We start from the raw sequence: 17,578 nt of genomic DNA, 5'->3' as shown, positions 1-17,578 counted from the left end.
AAAAAAAAAAAAACCACTTACTTGTGATGATAGGCTGACATGCAATTTCTCCAATTACGAGAGAAGCATTATTTTACAGTAAGGTAATTCTTCCAAAGCAAAGTTTTAAAACAGTGGGAAAACTAACACATTACTAAATTATTATTAAATATTACTCACCCTATACCTATGTAAGGATAGGCTATCCATTTCTATACAAGTCTTGCACACAATGTTCTACACAATGAATCCTTAGGCAATGATAATGACACAAAAGCATCTCACACAGTTCTTGCCATCCATCTTCAATGGCGTAATCCTTCTAGACTTTCATGTTCTCTCTTTCACGGTTCTCTTCCACAGTATTGATGATTCTTTCCACAAAGTGCTGTGTGTAATGAGCCTTAAAGGTCCTTATGATCCCCTGATCTAGAGGTTGAATTAGAGATGTGTTTGGGGACAAGCAGATCACTCCAATGCCACTGGTGTTCAAGTCATGGCATTCTAGGTGGCCACGGGCAAGGTCCAATATTAAAAGAACTTTCAAAAGCAGTCCCTTACCGGCAAAGGTACTTCCTCACTTCAGGGACAAAGCACTGATGAAACCAATCCAGAAAAAGGATTCTCACTATCCAGGCCTTCATGTTGTACAACCAAGACTGGCAGCTGGTAGCTCTTTTCCCTTCAAGGCTTGGGTGTTAGTGGCTTTACAGAGAAGGACAGTCCTGATCAGTTAAGTTAGCCTATCCCTTCCTGCTTTAATTCCTGGTGCTCACTGCTTTCCTTACTAATAAATGTCCTTTGTGGCTACCCCCCCCCCCAAAAAATAAGGCATTTCTGTCTGCATTAAAAACCTGTTCAGGCAGATATCCTTTCTCCTCAAGTATTTTTTAATGCATCTGGGAACTCGTCTGCTGTCTCTTGGTCAACAGAAGCTGCTTCTCCTATTCTCTTGACATTTTTTAAGGCAAACCACTTTCTAAAATTATCAAACCATCCTTTGCTGGCATTAAATTCTCCAGCCTCAGAGCCTTTACCTTCCTTTTGCTTAAGAATGTCATGTAATGACTTCACTTTTTCTCAAGTCATATTAGAGTCTATACAGGTACACCATTCTTACAGCAATCATGCATCCTCATAAAAGCTGCATTTTCAATATGAAATAAGGTATTTTGCAAAAAGTGCAAGGTTTTTATGCCTGCTGGCTAACTACAACAACTTCATGAATTTCCTTTTTTCATTTTTTTAAACAATGGCCCTTATGCTAGAATCATTTATACTGAAATGGTGGGCAACCCACCTGCAGACCTCAATCTACAGTACATATCAAGCAATTCAAATATTTTTTGTAATGTAATGACTCTTCTCTGCTTCTTGGGAGCAATTCCAACATCACTAGTGGCACTTCATATGGGTCCCACGGTGTTACTCAAAGTTTATGGCACTGCACTAAACACAATGAAAAACACATGAGAACCGCAAGAGATCACTTTTTACTGCGATATGCAATTTACTGGAAGATGAACTGCTCACGCAGAGATGATTAATGTCACCTGGTGTTCTAAGTAGATACAACACTTGAGCTCACCACAGTAGCAACATGAGGTCATTATGAAATTACTACAATAGTACTGTTACGTACCGCAGTTAATTTTATGCAGTTACGACTTAATACTGCATTTTTATGTTTATTTACATTTCTCTTGACTGCAAATGGCACCAAGTGTGGTCTATAAGTATTTGTATACATAAGTTTTGACAAATTTTTCATTGTTTGTGCATAACACCCAGTGCTCCATGCAGAATGTGCCCTCCTCACTACCCACCACCAGGCTAACCCATCCTCCCACCCCCCTCCCCTCTAGAACCCTGTTTGTTTTTCAGAGTCCATCGTCTCTCATGGTTCGTCTACCCCTCCAATTTCCCCCGCTTCATTCTTCCCCTCCCGCTACCTTCTTCTTCTTTTTTTTTTTCCTTAACATATATTGCATTATTTGTTTCAGAGGTACAGATCTGAGATTCAACAGTCTTGCACAATTCACAGCGCTTACCAGAGCACATACCCTCCCCAGTGTCTATCACCCAGTCGCCCCATCCCTCCCACCCCACCCCCCACTCCAGCAACCCTCAGTTTGTTTCCTGCAATTAAGAATTCCTCATATCAGTGAGATCATATGATACATGTCATACAGACCTTTCTTAAGGTTTATCTTTTCTTAACTTTTTCGATAATTCTAGGCTTGTGGTTTGTGAGCAAGTTTTTTTAAATTGTCCCAAATCTCTAAAAAGTTTTCCAGTATCTGTACTGGAAAAAAATCAGTATATAAGTGTACCTATGCAGTTCAAACCTATGTTGTTCAAAGGTCAACTGTGTAAAAAAAAAAAAAAAAAATTATCAAAAAAGAATCGTTCCTTCAATGAAAACATAAGTACCTAACATCTCATTATAGGAAAACTGTCCTACCCACAATAAGTAGTTCTCATTCAACCTTTTCTGATAAGTCCTGAAAGTCATTATATGCCATTATCAAAAGCAGCTTATCAGTAAAGTACAAAAAACTAGAAAGACCTGAACTTGTTTCCTACCTCTATGACTTAACACCTGGTATGCTGCTCCCACCCCACGCCCCCACCAAATAAATACACTTAACCTCCCTAAGCATCAACGTTTTCAACTGGAAAGATTAAATACCTACCTTGTAGGGATGATATGAGGATAAAAACAGACAACCTAATGCATCTTTTGATGTTCTAAGAATACAGCAGTAGCTCAATAAAAAGTAGCTATCATCAATTTACAAAAACATTCTTTTTACCCACTGAAACTTCAAATGAAGTCTATTAATTATCATCATAAAATATGAAGAACCACTTCCTTGCCCTCATAATTTTACTACACAAGTTAGATTTTAATTGTTGATTCAAACCTAATATGGCTATTCTTTTACATTTATTTAAAATAAAAATCACTAATACGTTGAAATTATTTCCACCCAATATTGGCCAATATTAAGTTAAATGTTAAATTAAATCAGCAAATATAACTTTATAAATACAGTTATATGTTCACTTAAAATTCACTTCAATTATTCAGCTTCATTCACAGACTTTGGCCAGTATATTGTGTAGATAAAATGTCAATACAGTTGACCCTTGAACAACATGGGGGTTGGGGCACTGACCTGTACAGTCAAGCATCCACATATAACTTTGATTCCTCCAAACTTAACTACTACTACTAACAGCCTACTACTGATCAGAAGCTTTACCATACATAAACAGTCAACTAATAAATATTTTGTATGTTGTATTATTACCTACTGTATTCTTACAATAAAAGTAAACTAAAAAAAGAAAATATTAAGAATCATATTTAAAAAGTCATAGTTAATACATTTACAGTACTATATCATATTTATCAAAAAAATCCACATATAAGTGGACTGCACAGTTCAAACTCCTATTGCTCAAGGGTCAACCGCATATAAAAGTAAAGGACAAGGTCACAGAAAATGGCAGAGAAAGCAGCTCTAAGAATCAGTCCCACTGAAACAATATTGAGCTGGCAAGAACTATTAGAATCAATTATTTCAGAACTCTGGAGTCTAGTCAAACAACTGCAATAACACAAGAGTGCTTAATGAAGAAAGAGGCTGGTAAACTTTGGTGAATTTCTGCATTTTGTGTAGCAGCCACCATTTCCCCAACCAGCATGGAGGCAAAAATCTGTAGGTATGGCAGCTTACATTCCTGGTGAAGCCTACCAGTGCCAGGGTGGACAATAAGGACCTAATCTCTCCCAAAAAATGGGGTTATGTGTTTTGATCTGCCTGGTAGATAACTGTGGGACTAGTACAGAGGCCAGCCACTATTTCAATTCCACTGGGCTACATGGCTTCCTGGGCAACATCTGTCAAAGAAATTTAAGACTTTTTTTTTTTTTAAGATTTTATTTATTTATTTGACAGAGAGAAAGAGAAAGAAGAGCAGGGGGAGAGGGAGAAACAGGCTCTCCGCAGAGCAGAGAGCCCAATGCGGCACTCAATCCCAGGACCCTGAGATCATGACCTGAGCCAAGGCAGACACTTAACCGACTGAGCCCCCCAGGCGCCCCAGACTTTTTTTTTTTAAAGATTTTATTTACTTATTTAATTGACACAGAGAGAGAGACAGCGAGAGAGGGAACACAAGCAGGGGGAGGGTCAGAGGGAGAAGCAGGCTTCCTGTCGAGCAGGGAGCCTGATGTGGGGCTCGATCCTAGGACCCCGAGATCATGACCTGAGCTGAAGGCAGTCGGTTAACCAACTGAGCCACCCAGGCGCCCCCTTTTTTTTTTCTTTCTTTACTGGATCCAAGCGCTCAAGGAACTACTGTGTCACTGCCTGACCACAAAGATAATAAAACAGAAGCTTCAGTGACCACATACAAATAGCAAAGTGGAAGTAGTTCTTACCAGTAAACACTGTAAATGTAAAAGCCTTAAATTCATCAATTAAAAGACACAGATTGCCAAAATTGGTTTTAAAATATGATCCCATAATATGCTCCTTATAAGGAACTTATTACAGACCCAAAAACACAAATAACTTGAAAATAAAAATGAAAAAAAGATCTTTCATGAAAATAATAACCAAAAGAGAACTGGCGTATCAATGCTAATAGCAAACAAAATACATTTTAAGCCAAAAAGTGTTACGAAAGACAGACACTGGATATTGACAAAAGGATTACTATGACAAGAAAATAACAATTATAAGCAAGCAAAAAGTCCCAAAATACAAACACAAACAATGAGAACTGGAAGGAGAAACGGTTGAATCATAATGTAAATTTTGATACTTTGAGATTCAAAAGGCCCACTCTCAGCAATGGCTGGAGCATCTAGATAGAAGATCAATAAGGAAACCAAAGACCTGAACAATACTATAAATCAACCAGGTATAACAGACATGTACACAACATCCCACCCAACAGGAGCAGAACACACACTCTTCTCAAGTATACATGGAACATTCTCGAGGATAGACTATACGTTAGGCAACAAAACAATCCTCAATAAATTTAAATTCACTGAAACCTAACAAGGTATTTTCTTCAACCACAATGGAATGAAACTAGAAATAACAGAAGAAAAACTGGAAAATTAGCAACATGAATCCACTCTTAAATAAGAAATAATTCAAAGAATAAATCACAAGGAAATTAGAAAGCAACTTGAGGCTAATGAAAATGAAAATACAAACGTTACCAAAACATTAGGATACAACAAAAGCAGTACTTAGAAAATAATTTATAGCTATAAATGCCTACATTAAAAATGAAGAACTTGGGGTTCCTGGGTGGTTCAGTCGTTAAGTATCTGCCTTCGGCTCAGGTCATGATCCCAGGGTTCTGGGATCGAGCCCCGCATCAGGCTTTCTGCTCAGTGGGAAGCCTGCTTCTCCCTCTCCCTCTCCCACTCCCCTTGCTTGTGTTCCCCCTCTTGCTGTGTCTCTGTCAAATAAATAAATCATATCTTAAAAAAAAAAAAAAAATGAAGAACTATCTCAAACCAATAGTCTAACTTTATACCTTAAGGAACTAGAAAAAGGGCAAACTAAGCCCAAAGCCAGCATAAAGGAGGAAATAATAAAAACTAAAGCAAAGGTTAATAGAGAAAAGAAAAATAGAATCAACAAACTAAAAATTAAGTTTTTTTAAATTAACATATCCTTGACTAGACTATGGAAAAAATAGACAAAATGTAAATAAATAAGATCAGAAATGAAAGTAAGGACATTATAACAGCCCCCTAGCCCCCACACCCTTATTGCTTTCTGCTGTTTCAATTACCTGTGGTCAACCATGGTCCAAAAGCAGGTGATCCTCCTTCTGACTTATCAGAAGATAAATAGTAGCCTAATGCTACGTCACAAACAATGTCATTCACCTTACCCCGTCTCATCACGTACGCATTTTATCATCTCATCATGTAGGCATTTTTTCTCATGTCATCACAAGAAAAAGGATGAGCATAATATAATAATGTATTCTGGAAGACCACATTCTCATACCTTTCATTACAGTAAACTGCTATAATTGTCCTATTTTACATTTATTGTTGTTAATCTCGTACTGTGCCTAATTTATGAACTAGGAATATCATAGCTGTGTATGTATGAGAAAAAACATACTATATGTAGAGTTGGGAATTATCTGTAACTTCAGGCAGCCACTGGGGGTCTAGGAATGTATCCCCATGGATAAGAAGGAACGAAGGACTACTGTACTACTAATCTCACAGAATATAAAAGGACTATAAGAGAACACTATGAATGATTATACACTTACAAACTAATCTAAATGAAAAAGGACAAATGTGTAAAAACACAGACATTACCAAAACTACCTCAAGAAGAAAAAAAACCTCAACATGCCTATAACAGGAAAATCAATAATCAAAAACTTCCAAACAAAGAAAAGCTCAGGTCTAGATGGCTTCACTGGTGAATTCTACCAAATAATTGTAAAAAGAACATTGGAGGTGGTTCAAGATGGCAGTGTGGGAAGATCTGAACTCACCTCCTCCCACAGACACAAAAAATATACAGCTACATATAAAATTACCCCTGAAAAAGATCCAAAAACTAGCTGAACTGCTCCTCCACAACAAAGGATAAAAGGGCTACATCAAGACCTGAAGGATAGGCAGAGTCTCCTCAAAAATCCCACCCTGAGCATGACAAAATACAATCTTCTCACAAATACAGAGTTGCTCTCTGAGAAACGAGGGGTTTGTGATCCACATCAGGCACCTCAACTCTTGAGACCCTCACCAGAGATAAGCCCTCAAAATGTCAAGCTCTGAAACCAATGAGGTATATCCGAGAGGACCATAGGGGCTGTAGGGAACAGAGATTTCACTATTAAAGGGCTCACACAAGGACTCACTTGCCCCGGGGGCCAGCACAAAAGAGGCAGTTTGAAAAACTCCTAGAGCATAACTGAAGATTCACTTGCTAATATTAAAGCACCTGCCAGAGAAGCAGGAGCCTGTTAGAACTCCTTTCAGGGACAGAAGCACTGACAGGCACCATTTCTGCACAGTCCTCATAACTTACTAGCGCCAGTTCTGGCAGGAGCCGTATTTGCACCCTCCTCCCTCTAACCTGCTAACATCTGTTAAGCACACTCTGCTCCCATACGACCCTCACTACCCTGCCAATGCCAGCAGCTGTGCACAGCCCACACAGCGTATGCCCTTTAATGCCTTGTCCTAATGGCCAGGGAGGATTGTGCTTCTGGCCTTGATGGGTCTGAAACAATCAGACACAGTTCTTGGCACTTTACCACCCACAGGGCAGTGCAGAGACAGCAGAACAAGACATATCTCCAGTCTTCCTGTGCAGAGGTCTATTTACTTGTACTGAAGCTTCAGTCTAAAGAGAATGACTCAGAATTACCAGTCACAAAGAGGCTACAAATGTGCTCTCAGGGAATGTAGGCCAGTGGATGCCACCTTTGTGTTTCTTGCTTGGCCTTGCTACAGCTTGCTGGTATCTCCCACAAGAGTTCATACTCTCCAGGAGCCCTGATTTTTGCAACTGTCACCAAGGGGACACATCCAGATTGCCTGGTCTGGAGTCCAGCATGATTTGTGAATGCCATCCCACTGGACTGTATATATCTCCGATAAATTAAAAGCTGCTGCCTACAGGTCTAGCTTCTACATAGCCTGAAACTAGAGGCAGAATGAGATCCCTCCCTCTGGAATACTCACAGATCTTGGCACTTCCTCAACAACTGGACCTATGAAGAATAAATCAGGCTGCTTAGACAATTACAAAGACTGAAGAGAAAGCCAAGAGCTATGGCAATTTTGTTTAAAGGATAAGGTTCATCTCCTACACAAGGCCACTCCTTACCTGGGAGAGAGAGCTGTTTTCCTTAATACCCAGACACAAACACGGAGAGTCAGACAACAGGAGGAGACAGAGGAATATGTTCCAAACAAAAGAACAAGATAAAACCCCAGAGAAAAACATTAGTAAAATGGAGATTAAGTAATTTACCTAATTAAGAGTCCAAAATAATGTTCATAATGATGCTCACTGAACTCAGGAGAAAAATCAATGAATACAGCAAAAACTTCAGCAAGAAACAGAAAATATAAGAAAGTACCAAAGTCTCAAATCTGAAGAATACAATAAGCAAACTGAAAACTATAGCAGAAAGGTTCAACAGCAGACTAGATGAAGCAGAAGAAGCAATCCATGATCTGGAAGACAGGGCAGTGGAATTCACCAAAACAGAGAACAAAAAAAATTAATTAATAATTTTAAAAATTGAAGCTAGCTTAAGGGACCTATAGGACAACATTAGGCAAAATAACATTCCCATTATAAGGATTCCAGAAAGAAAAGAGAGAAAGGGGCAGAACACTTATTTTAAAAAATAGCCGAAAACTTCCCTAACCTGTAGGAGGAAACAAATACCCAGATCCAGGAAGCCCAGAGTTCCAAACAAGATAAACCCAAAGAGACCCACACCACAACACATTACAATTAAAATGTCCAGAGTTAAATATAGAGAGAATATTAAAAGCATTAAAACCACTTATTATACACAAGGGAACCCCCATAAGACTATTATCACATTTCTCAGCAGAATCTTTGCATACCAAAAGGGAGATGCATAATATATTCAAAGCGCATTTCTACAAGTTGAAAAAAACACTGTAAGAAAAAGACATATGAGGGGCACTTGGATGGCTCAGTTGGTTAAGCGTCTGCCTTTGGTTCAGGTCATAATCTCTGGGTCCTGGAATTGAGCTCCCCACTGGGCTCCATGCTCAGCAGGGAGTCTGCTTCTCCCTCTCCCTCTGCCCCTCCCCCACCACTCGTGCACTATCTTTCTCAAATAAATAAAATCTTTATAAATTTTTTTAAAGATCTTTATTTATCTGACAGAGAGAGACACAGCGAGAGAGGGAACACAGGGAGAGTATGAGAGGGAGAAGCAGGCTTCCTGCGGAGCAGGGAGCTCAATGCAGGGCTCAATCCCAGGACCTGGGATCATGACCTGAGCTGAAGGCAGACGCTTAACAACTGAGCCACCCAGGCGCCCCATCAAATAAATAAAATCTTTAAAAAAAAAAACATATGACAGCAAAAATCTCACTGATAAAGGTACATATAAGATAAGGTAGTGGATTAATCACTTATTAATCTAGTATGCAGATTAAAAAGCAGAAATAGTAAAAGTAACTATAATTATAATAGTTAAGATATACACAAAATTAAAAAATGTAACATGTTACATTAAAAACATAAAATGTGGGGAAGAGAAGTAAAAACACTGAGCTTTAGAATGCATTCAAACTTAACTATCATTAGGTTGAAAGTAGAAAATTAACTTGCTATCCCTTAAGTAGAGAGTCATCAAACCAAAAGGGAAGAAAACAAGACAAGAAGGAATAGAGAGGAACCACAAAACAAAGAAACAACAAAATGACAATAAGTACATACCTACCAATAACTAGTTTAAACGTAAAGGAACTAAATACTTTAAAAGACAAAAAGTGCCTCAATAGATTTAAAACAACAAGACCCGGGGCAGTGGGGGGGTAAGGGGGGGTGGTCCTCAGTCAGCTAAGCATCTGATTCTTGGTTTCAGCTCAGGTCGTATCTCAGGGTCCTGGGATCAAGCCCTGCATCAGGCTCTGTCCTTGGGGGAGGGGGGCAATCTGCTAGGGATTCTCTCCCTCTCCCTCTGTCCCTCTCCCTGCTCTCTCTTTCTAAAATAAATAGATAAATCTTTAAAAACAACAACAAGACCCATCCATATGCTGCCTACCTGAGATTCACTTCAGATGTAAGGACACACACAAACTGAAAGTGAAGAAATGGAAAAGGATACAAACTGAAAGTAAAACAACAGAAAAGGATGCTTCAGGCAAATGAAAACCAAAAGAAAGCTGGGATAATTATTACTTATATCAGACAAAGCAGACTTTAAAACAAAGACTGTAATAATAAAAGACAAATACAGGCATTATATAATGATAAAGGGGTCAATCCAGCAAGAAGAAATATTTACAGCATTTGTAAATATTCATGAACACAACATAGGAACACCTAAATATAGAGAGCAAATATTAACATATCTAAATGGAAAAACTGAGGGGCCCCTGGGTGTCTCAGTCAGTTAAGTGGCTGCCTTTGGCTCAGGTCATGATTCCAGGGTCCTAGGATAGAGTCCAGCATCGGGCTCCCTGCTCAGCAGGGAGTCTCCTTCTCCCTCTCTCTCTGCCCCTCTCCCTGACCCCATTCGTGCTCTCCTACCAGTCTCGCTCGTGCGCTCTCTCTCTCAAATAAATAAAATCTGTTTAATAAAAATTAAAATAAACAAGTAAGTGGAAAAATTGATAGCAACGCAATAGTGGGAGACTTTAATGCCCCACTTACATCAATGGATAGATCATCCAGTCAAAAAATCAGTAAGGAAACAATGGCCTTAACATATTAGTTCACAAAAACTTGTTAATAAACATATATAGAAAATTCCATCCAACAGCAGAATGCAGTTTTTTCAAGTGCACATGGAACATTCTCCAAGATAAATCATGTTAGACCACAAAATAATTGTCAATAAATTTAAGACTGAAATTATATCAAGCATCTCTCAATATGAAACTAGAAATCAACTGCAAGAAAAAAAACTAAAAAATCACAAATATGTGTAGACTAAACAACATGCTACGGAACAACCAATGAGTCAACAAAGAAATCAAGGGAGAAATAAAAAACACCTTGAGACAAATGAAAACTGAAGTACAACATACCAAAATCTATGGAATGCAGCAGATGCAGTCCTAAGAGGGAAGTTTATAGCAATACAGGCCTACCTCAAGAAACAAAAAACCCTCAAATAAACAATCTAACCTTACATTTCAAGTAATCAGAAAAAGAAAATCAAGTGACGCCCAATGTTGTTAGAAAGAACGAATTAATAAAGATCAGAGCAGAAATAAATGAAATGGAGACTAAAAAGAAAAAAGATAAATGAAACTAAGAGCTGATTCTCCAAAAAGAAAATTCCCAAAACTTTAGCCAGACTTACCAACTAAAAAAGAGGGCTCAAATAAAGTCAGAAATTAAACAGGACTTACAACTGGTACCAAGAATATAAAAAGGATCATTAGAGACCACTGTGAACAATTACACACCAACAAACTGGACATTCTAGAAGAAATGCATAAATTCCTAAAAACATACAATCTTCCAAGACTGAATCATGAAGAAACAGAAAATCTGAAGGGACCAATTATGGGTAAGGAGATTGAATTAGTAATCAAAAACTTCCTAACAAACCAAAGTCCAGAGCCAGACAACTTCACTGGTGAATTCTAGCAAACATTCAAAGATTTACTACCTATCCTTCTCACACATTTCCCAAAAATTGAAAAGGAAGGAACATTTCCGAACTCATTTTATGAGGTCAGTATACCTTAATACCAAACTAGACAAGAACACCACACACACAAAAAAGAAAATTCCCAGCCAATATCCCTGATGAACACAGTTGTAAAAATCTTCAACAAAATATTAGCAAAACAAATTCAACAACACAGTAAAAGAATCATACACCATAATTAAGTGGGATTTATTCCAGGGATGCAAAGATTGTTCAACATTCCCAAATCAATGAGAAACACCATATTAGCAAAATGAAGAATAAAAATCTTATGATCTTCTCAACAGATGCAGATAAGTATTTGACAAATTCAACTTCCATTCATAATAAGAACTTTTAACAAAGCGTGTACAGATGGAACACACTTCAACATGATAAAGGCCATATATGGCAAACCCGTAGTTAACATCATATTTCCTTTAACATAAGGAACATAGGGTGACTGGGTGGCTCAGTCGATTAAGCATTCAACTCTTGATTTTGGCTCAAGTTATGATCTTGGAGTCATGAAATGGATCCCTATGTTTGGCTCTGTGCTTGGCCGGGAGTCTGCTTGAGATTCTCTCCCTTTTCCTCTGCCCCTCCCCGGGCTCATGCTCTCACTCTCTCTCTCTCTCTCTCTCTAAAATAAATAAATGAATCGTTTTAAGATATATCCCTATCAAAATTCCCATGACATTTTTCACGGAAACAGAATAAAAAATCCTACAATTTGTATGGAACCGCAAAGATCCCAAATAGCCAAAGCAATCTTGAGAAAGAAGAACAAAGCTGGAGGCATCACACTCCCTGAATTCAAACTATATTACAAAGCTATAGTAATCAAAATAGTGTAATTTTCGCATAAAAATAGACACAAAGAACAATGGAACAGAAAAGAGAGCCCAGAAATCAATCCATACATACATGTTCAACTAATTCAAGACAAAGTAGAAAAGAATATACACTGGAGAAAGTACAAATCTCTTCAATAAACATAGCTGGAAAAACTGGACAGCCACTTGCCAAAAGACTGCAACTGGACTACTACCTTACATTATAAGCAAAAATTAACTCACGTGGATTAAAGATCAGAAGGTAAGACTAAAAAACATAAAACCATAAAAGAAAAGATAGGTGTTAAGCTCCCTGATATCAATCTTGCCTATTTTTTTGATCTGACTCCAAAGGCAATGGCAGCAAAAGCAAAAATAAACAAGTGGGACTATATCAAACTAAAAGGCATCTGCACAGCAAAGAAAATCATCAACAAAATAAAAAGGGTAACTACTGATCTGGAGAAGATATTTGCAAATCATGTATCTGATAAAGGGGTTAATATCCTAAAGAACTCATACAACTATTAAAAAATGGACATGGGGTCACCTGGGTGGTTCAGTCAGTTAAGTGGCTGCCTTCAGCTCAGGTCATGATCTTGGGGTCCTGGGATCGAGCCCTGCATCAGGCTCCCTGCTCAGAGGGGAGCCTGCTTCTCACTCTGCCCCTCCCCCTGCTCGTGCACTTGCTTTCTCTCTCAAATAAATAAAAAAATCTTAAAAAAAAAAAAAAAAAAGGGATGGAAAAAAATTTTTATTTAAAAATAAAAATGGGTTGGGGCGCCTGGGTGGCTCAGTTGGTTAAGCGACTGCCTTCGGCTCAGGTCATGATCCTGGAGTCCCGGGATCGAGTCCGACATCGGGCTCCCTGCTCGGCAGGGAGTCTGCTTCTCCCTCTCCCGCTCCCCCCTCTTGTGCCCTTTCTCTCTCTCACTCTCTCTCAAATAAATAAAATCTTTTAAAAAATAAATAAATAAAAATAAAAATGGGTAGAGGAGCTGACAAGACATTTTTCCCAAGAAGACATACAGATGGCTAAAAGGCACATGAAAAGTTGCTCAAAACATCACTCATCATTAGGGAAATACAAATCAAAACTACAAAGTATATTTGCACACCAATGTTGCAACACAACTCACAAGAGCCAAAAGCAGGAATCACTCTAAATCAATCTAAATATCCAACAACAAATGAACAAAGTAAATCTGGTATCGGATGGCTGGCTGGCTGGCTGGCTGGCTCAGTCCATAGAGCATGTATGTGACTTTTGAGCTTGAGGTCATGAGTTTGAGCTCCACGCTGGGTGCAGAGATGACTCAAAAAAAATTAAATTAAAAAAAAAAGAAAATATGGTATATACACACAATGGAATGATATCCATTCTTAAAAATGAAGGAAATCCTGTTATATGCTACCACCTGGATAAACCTTAAGGATACTATGCTAAGTTAAAACAAAAGACAAACACTGTATGATTATACCTATATGAAGTACCTAGAGTTGTCAAAATCAGAGAGAGAAAATAGAACAGTGGTTGTTACCAGGGGCTGGGAATAGGAGAAGGGGACATTGTTGTTCAATGTGTACAGTTTTAATTTTGTTAGATAAAAAAAGTTCTAAAGATCAGTTACAAGGTGCATATTGTTTTAATACAACTGACCTGTTAAGATGGTAAAACAAAACAAAACAAAAAACAAAAATACTACAATGAGATACCATCTTACACCTGTCAGAACGGATGTTATTAAGAAGACAAGAAATAACAAAGGTTGGTGAGAAGAAAAGGGAACCCTCGTCCACTGTTGAGGAAATGCAAACCAGTACAGTCATTATGGAAAACAGTATAGAGGTTCCTTTAAAAGTTAAAAATAGAACGACCATACAATCCAGTAATTCTACCTCTGTGGAAGATAAAGATATTTACCCGAAAGATAATGAAAATTCTAACCGGAAAAGATATATGCATCCCTGTGTTCACTGCAGCATTATTTACAATAGCCAAAATACAGAAGCAACCTAATGTCCACGAATGGATGAATGGATAAAGAAAATGTGGTATAGGCATATCTGGGTAGCTCAGGCTGTTAAGCATCCAACTCTTGATTTTGGCTCAGGTCATGATCTCAGGATTGTGAGATCAAGCCCTGCATCAGGCTCCACGCTGGGCATGGAGCCTGCTTAAGATTCTCTCTCTCCCTCTCCCTCTGGCCCTAACCCCCCCACACTAAAAAAATACAGGATTAACATTAAATAAAGAAATAAGTAATAAATAATAAAATGTGGATACACACAATGGAATACTACTCAGCCACAAAAAGAATGGAATCTTGCAATTTGTGACAACACGGATGGACCTTATGGGTTATTATGCTAAGTGAAATAAGTCAAACAGAGAAAAACAAATACCATATGATTTCACTCATAGGTGGAATCTAAAAACAAAACAAAACAAAGCAAAACTCATACATATAGAAAACAGACTGGTGGATGCCAGAGGCGAGAAATGTTGGGGGTAAACAATGTGGGTATAGGAGATCAACAGGTACAAACTTCCAGTTATAAAATAAGACATGGGGATATAATGCATAGCATAATGACTATAGTCAATAATACTGTACTGCAAATTTAAATGATGTGAAGAAAGTGAATCTTAAAAGTTCCCATAAGAAAAAAAATTTTTTTTATTTTTTTTTTAAAGATTTTATTTATTTGAGAGAGAGAGAATGAGAGACAGAGAGCATGAGAGAGAGGAGGGTCAGAGGGAGAAGCAGACTCCTTGCTGAGCAGGAAGCCCGATGTGAGACTCGATCCCGGGACTCCAGGATCATGACCTGAGCCAAAGGCAGTCGCTTAACCAACTGAGCCACCCGGGCGCCCCAAGAAAAAAAATTTTTTTTAACTTTGTATGGTAACAGATGGTAGCCAGACTTATTGTGGTGATTACGTTACAATCTACACAAATATCTGATCATTTTGTACACCTGATGCTAATATAATGTATGTCAATAATACTTCAATAGAAAATTAATAAGTTTTAAAAATTAAAAAAGAGCTAATACAAATCCTATCCAAACTCTTCCATAAATTACAATAGGAAGTACTTTCTAACACATTCTATGAGAGCAACACTACTCTGATACCAAAGCTAGACAAAGATACCACACACACACACACACACACACACACTAGGCCAATGTTCTTTATAAATATACATGCAAAAAACATAATATATATGTATAAAGTATATTATATAATATACATGCAAAAACCCTCAACAAAATATTAGCAAACCAAATACAATAGCGTATTAAAAGAATTATATACCATGACCAAGTGAGACTTATCCCAGGAATGCAAGAATAGTTCAACACAGTATCACCAATGTAATAAACTAAATTAACAGAAAAGGAAAAAACAAAATAAAACAAAACAACCCACATGATCATTTGCCCAAAAAAGCACTGAGCAAAGTTCAACACTCTATCATGCTAAAAACAATACTCAGAAACCTAAGAATAGAAGGAAGCTTCCTAGCAGTCTCTTCAACAAAAGATGGTGGGATAATTTAATATCCACATGGGACAGAATGAAGTTGGGACTCTTAATTCACACCACATATAAAACTTAGAATAGTTCAAAGACCTAAACGTGGAGGCTAAAACTATGAAACTCTTAGAAGAATACATAGGGTCAATCTATGACCTTGGAGTTAGCGAGTATTTCTTAGATTATGACACCAAAAGCAGAAGTACTTAAAGGAAAAAAAAATTAATTGTACCTCATGAAACTTAAAAACTATGGAAACTACAAAGCAGATTAAAAGATAACTCACAGAAATGGAGAAAACATTTGCAAATCATGTATCTGGGAAGGGTCTAGTACCCAGATAGAGCTCTTTTAACTCAACAACAGAAAGACAAAAAATTCAACTTTTAAAAATGAGCACCGGACTTGAAAAGACTTTTTTTTTCCCCCCAAAAAATGTACAATTGGCCAACAAGCACATAACAAAATACTCAACTTCATCGGTCATTATGAAATTCAAAACTACAAGTATGTCACATCCACTAGGATGAGGAAATGGGAAAAAAATCAATCCTCAAATTCATATGGAATTGCAAAGGCCCTATATAGTCAAAGCAATATTAAAAAAGAAAAAGTTGGAGGGCTCATATGTCTCAATTTGAAAACTTACTATATACATAATCTAAACAGTGATTTTTTTTTTTTTTTTGGTCTCATCAGAACAATAAAAATGACATGTGTTCGCAATGATGTGGAGCAACAGGACTCCTACATTGCTGGTAAAGATGTAAAATGGTGCACTGTCTAGAATAGTTTGGCAGTTCCTCAAAAACCTAAACACAGAATTAATAATATGATCCAGCAGTTCCACTACTGAGTATATACCCAGGAGAAATGAAAAAATATGTTCACAGAAATTTGTACACAAGTATTTATCACAGCATTACTGATGACAGCCAAAATGTACATCAAATGAACAAATAAAATTGTGGTATATACATATAATAGAATATCATTCAACCAGGAAAAGGAATAAATACTGATACAAACTACAACTTGGATGAATCTCGAAAACATTATACTAAGTGAAAGAAGCTAGATGCATATTAAATGATTCAATTTATATAAAGTATCATGAATAAGCAAATCCACTGAGAAAGCAGGTAAGTGGTTGCCAGAGGACTGATTTTTGACAGGGGTTGGGGGAACATGGAATGTTTTCTTAATGAATATGGGGATATTCTTCTGATGTGATGGAAACATTTTGAAACTAGAAAAAGATAGTGATCTACAACAGTACCACCAGACTAAATACCAGGGAATTGTATTCTTTAAGTAATTGTATGTTGTATGAATTTCACCTCTATTTTTTTTAATTGCTGGAAAACCAATACAAACTATCAAACACTAATATGAAATAAACAGTTTCACTGTTTCCTATATTGGTATTTATATTATTGTTAATTCACCCCTACAACCCCCAAAAAAATGTGTAGTAAAGAGTCACAGCATCTTTGAAATATGTGGTGAATAGTCACAATTATTTTAATCATGTGTAAATTTACTACACCTTCTCTATAACCAATATGATGGAAAATTTATGATCTAGGAAACTCAGATTACAGTATGATTTACACAGATAAAACGTGGTTATTTCTGTCAGTTTAAACAAACTTTCCCCTAATTAAAGAAGGGTTTGAGAACTCCAGATAAATCTCACAGAATTTATTGATAAAACATAACACGACATTTTTTGGCATATATATATATATATATATATATATATATATATATATATATATATA

The 17,578-nt window shown here is 37.2% G+C and overlaps 1 protein-coding gene across 1 annotated transcript in view; it reads right to left on the bottom strand.

The window, feature by feature from the left end:
• The window catches only part of STAG1 (stromal antigen 1), a 415,261-nt gene that overhangs the window by 368,658 nt on the left and 29,025 nt on the right, over positions 1–17,578 (bottom strand). The gene's annotated exons all lie outside the window — the stretch shown is intronic.

This window comes from Neomonachus schauinslandi, chromosome 1 (genome assembly GCF_002201575.2).
Source record: "Neomonachus schauinslandi chromosome 1, ASM220157v2, whole genome shotgun sequence".
NCBI lineage: Eukaryota > Metazoa > Chordata > Mammalia > Carnivora > Phocidae > Neomonachus > Neomonachus schauinslandi.
The sequence above is the reverse complement of the archived record's forward strand: the minus strand, read 5'-3'. Positions and strand labels throughout refer to the sequence as shown.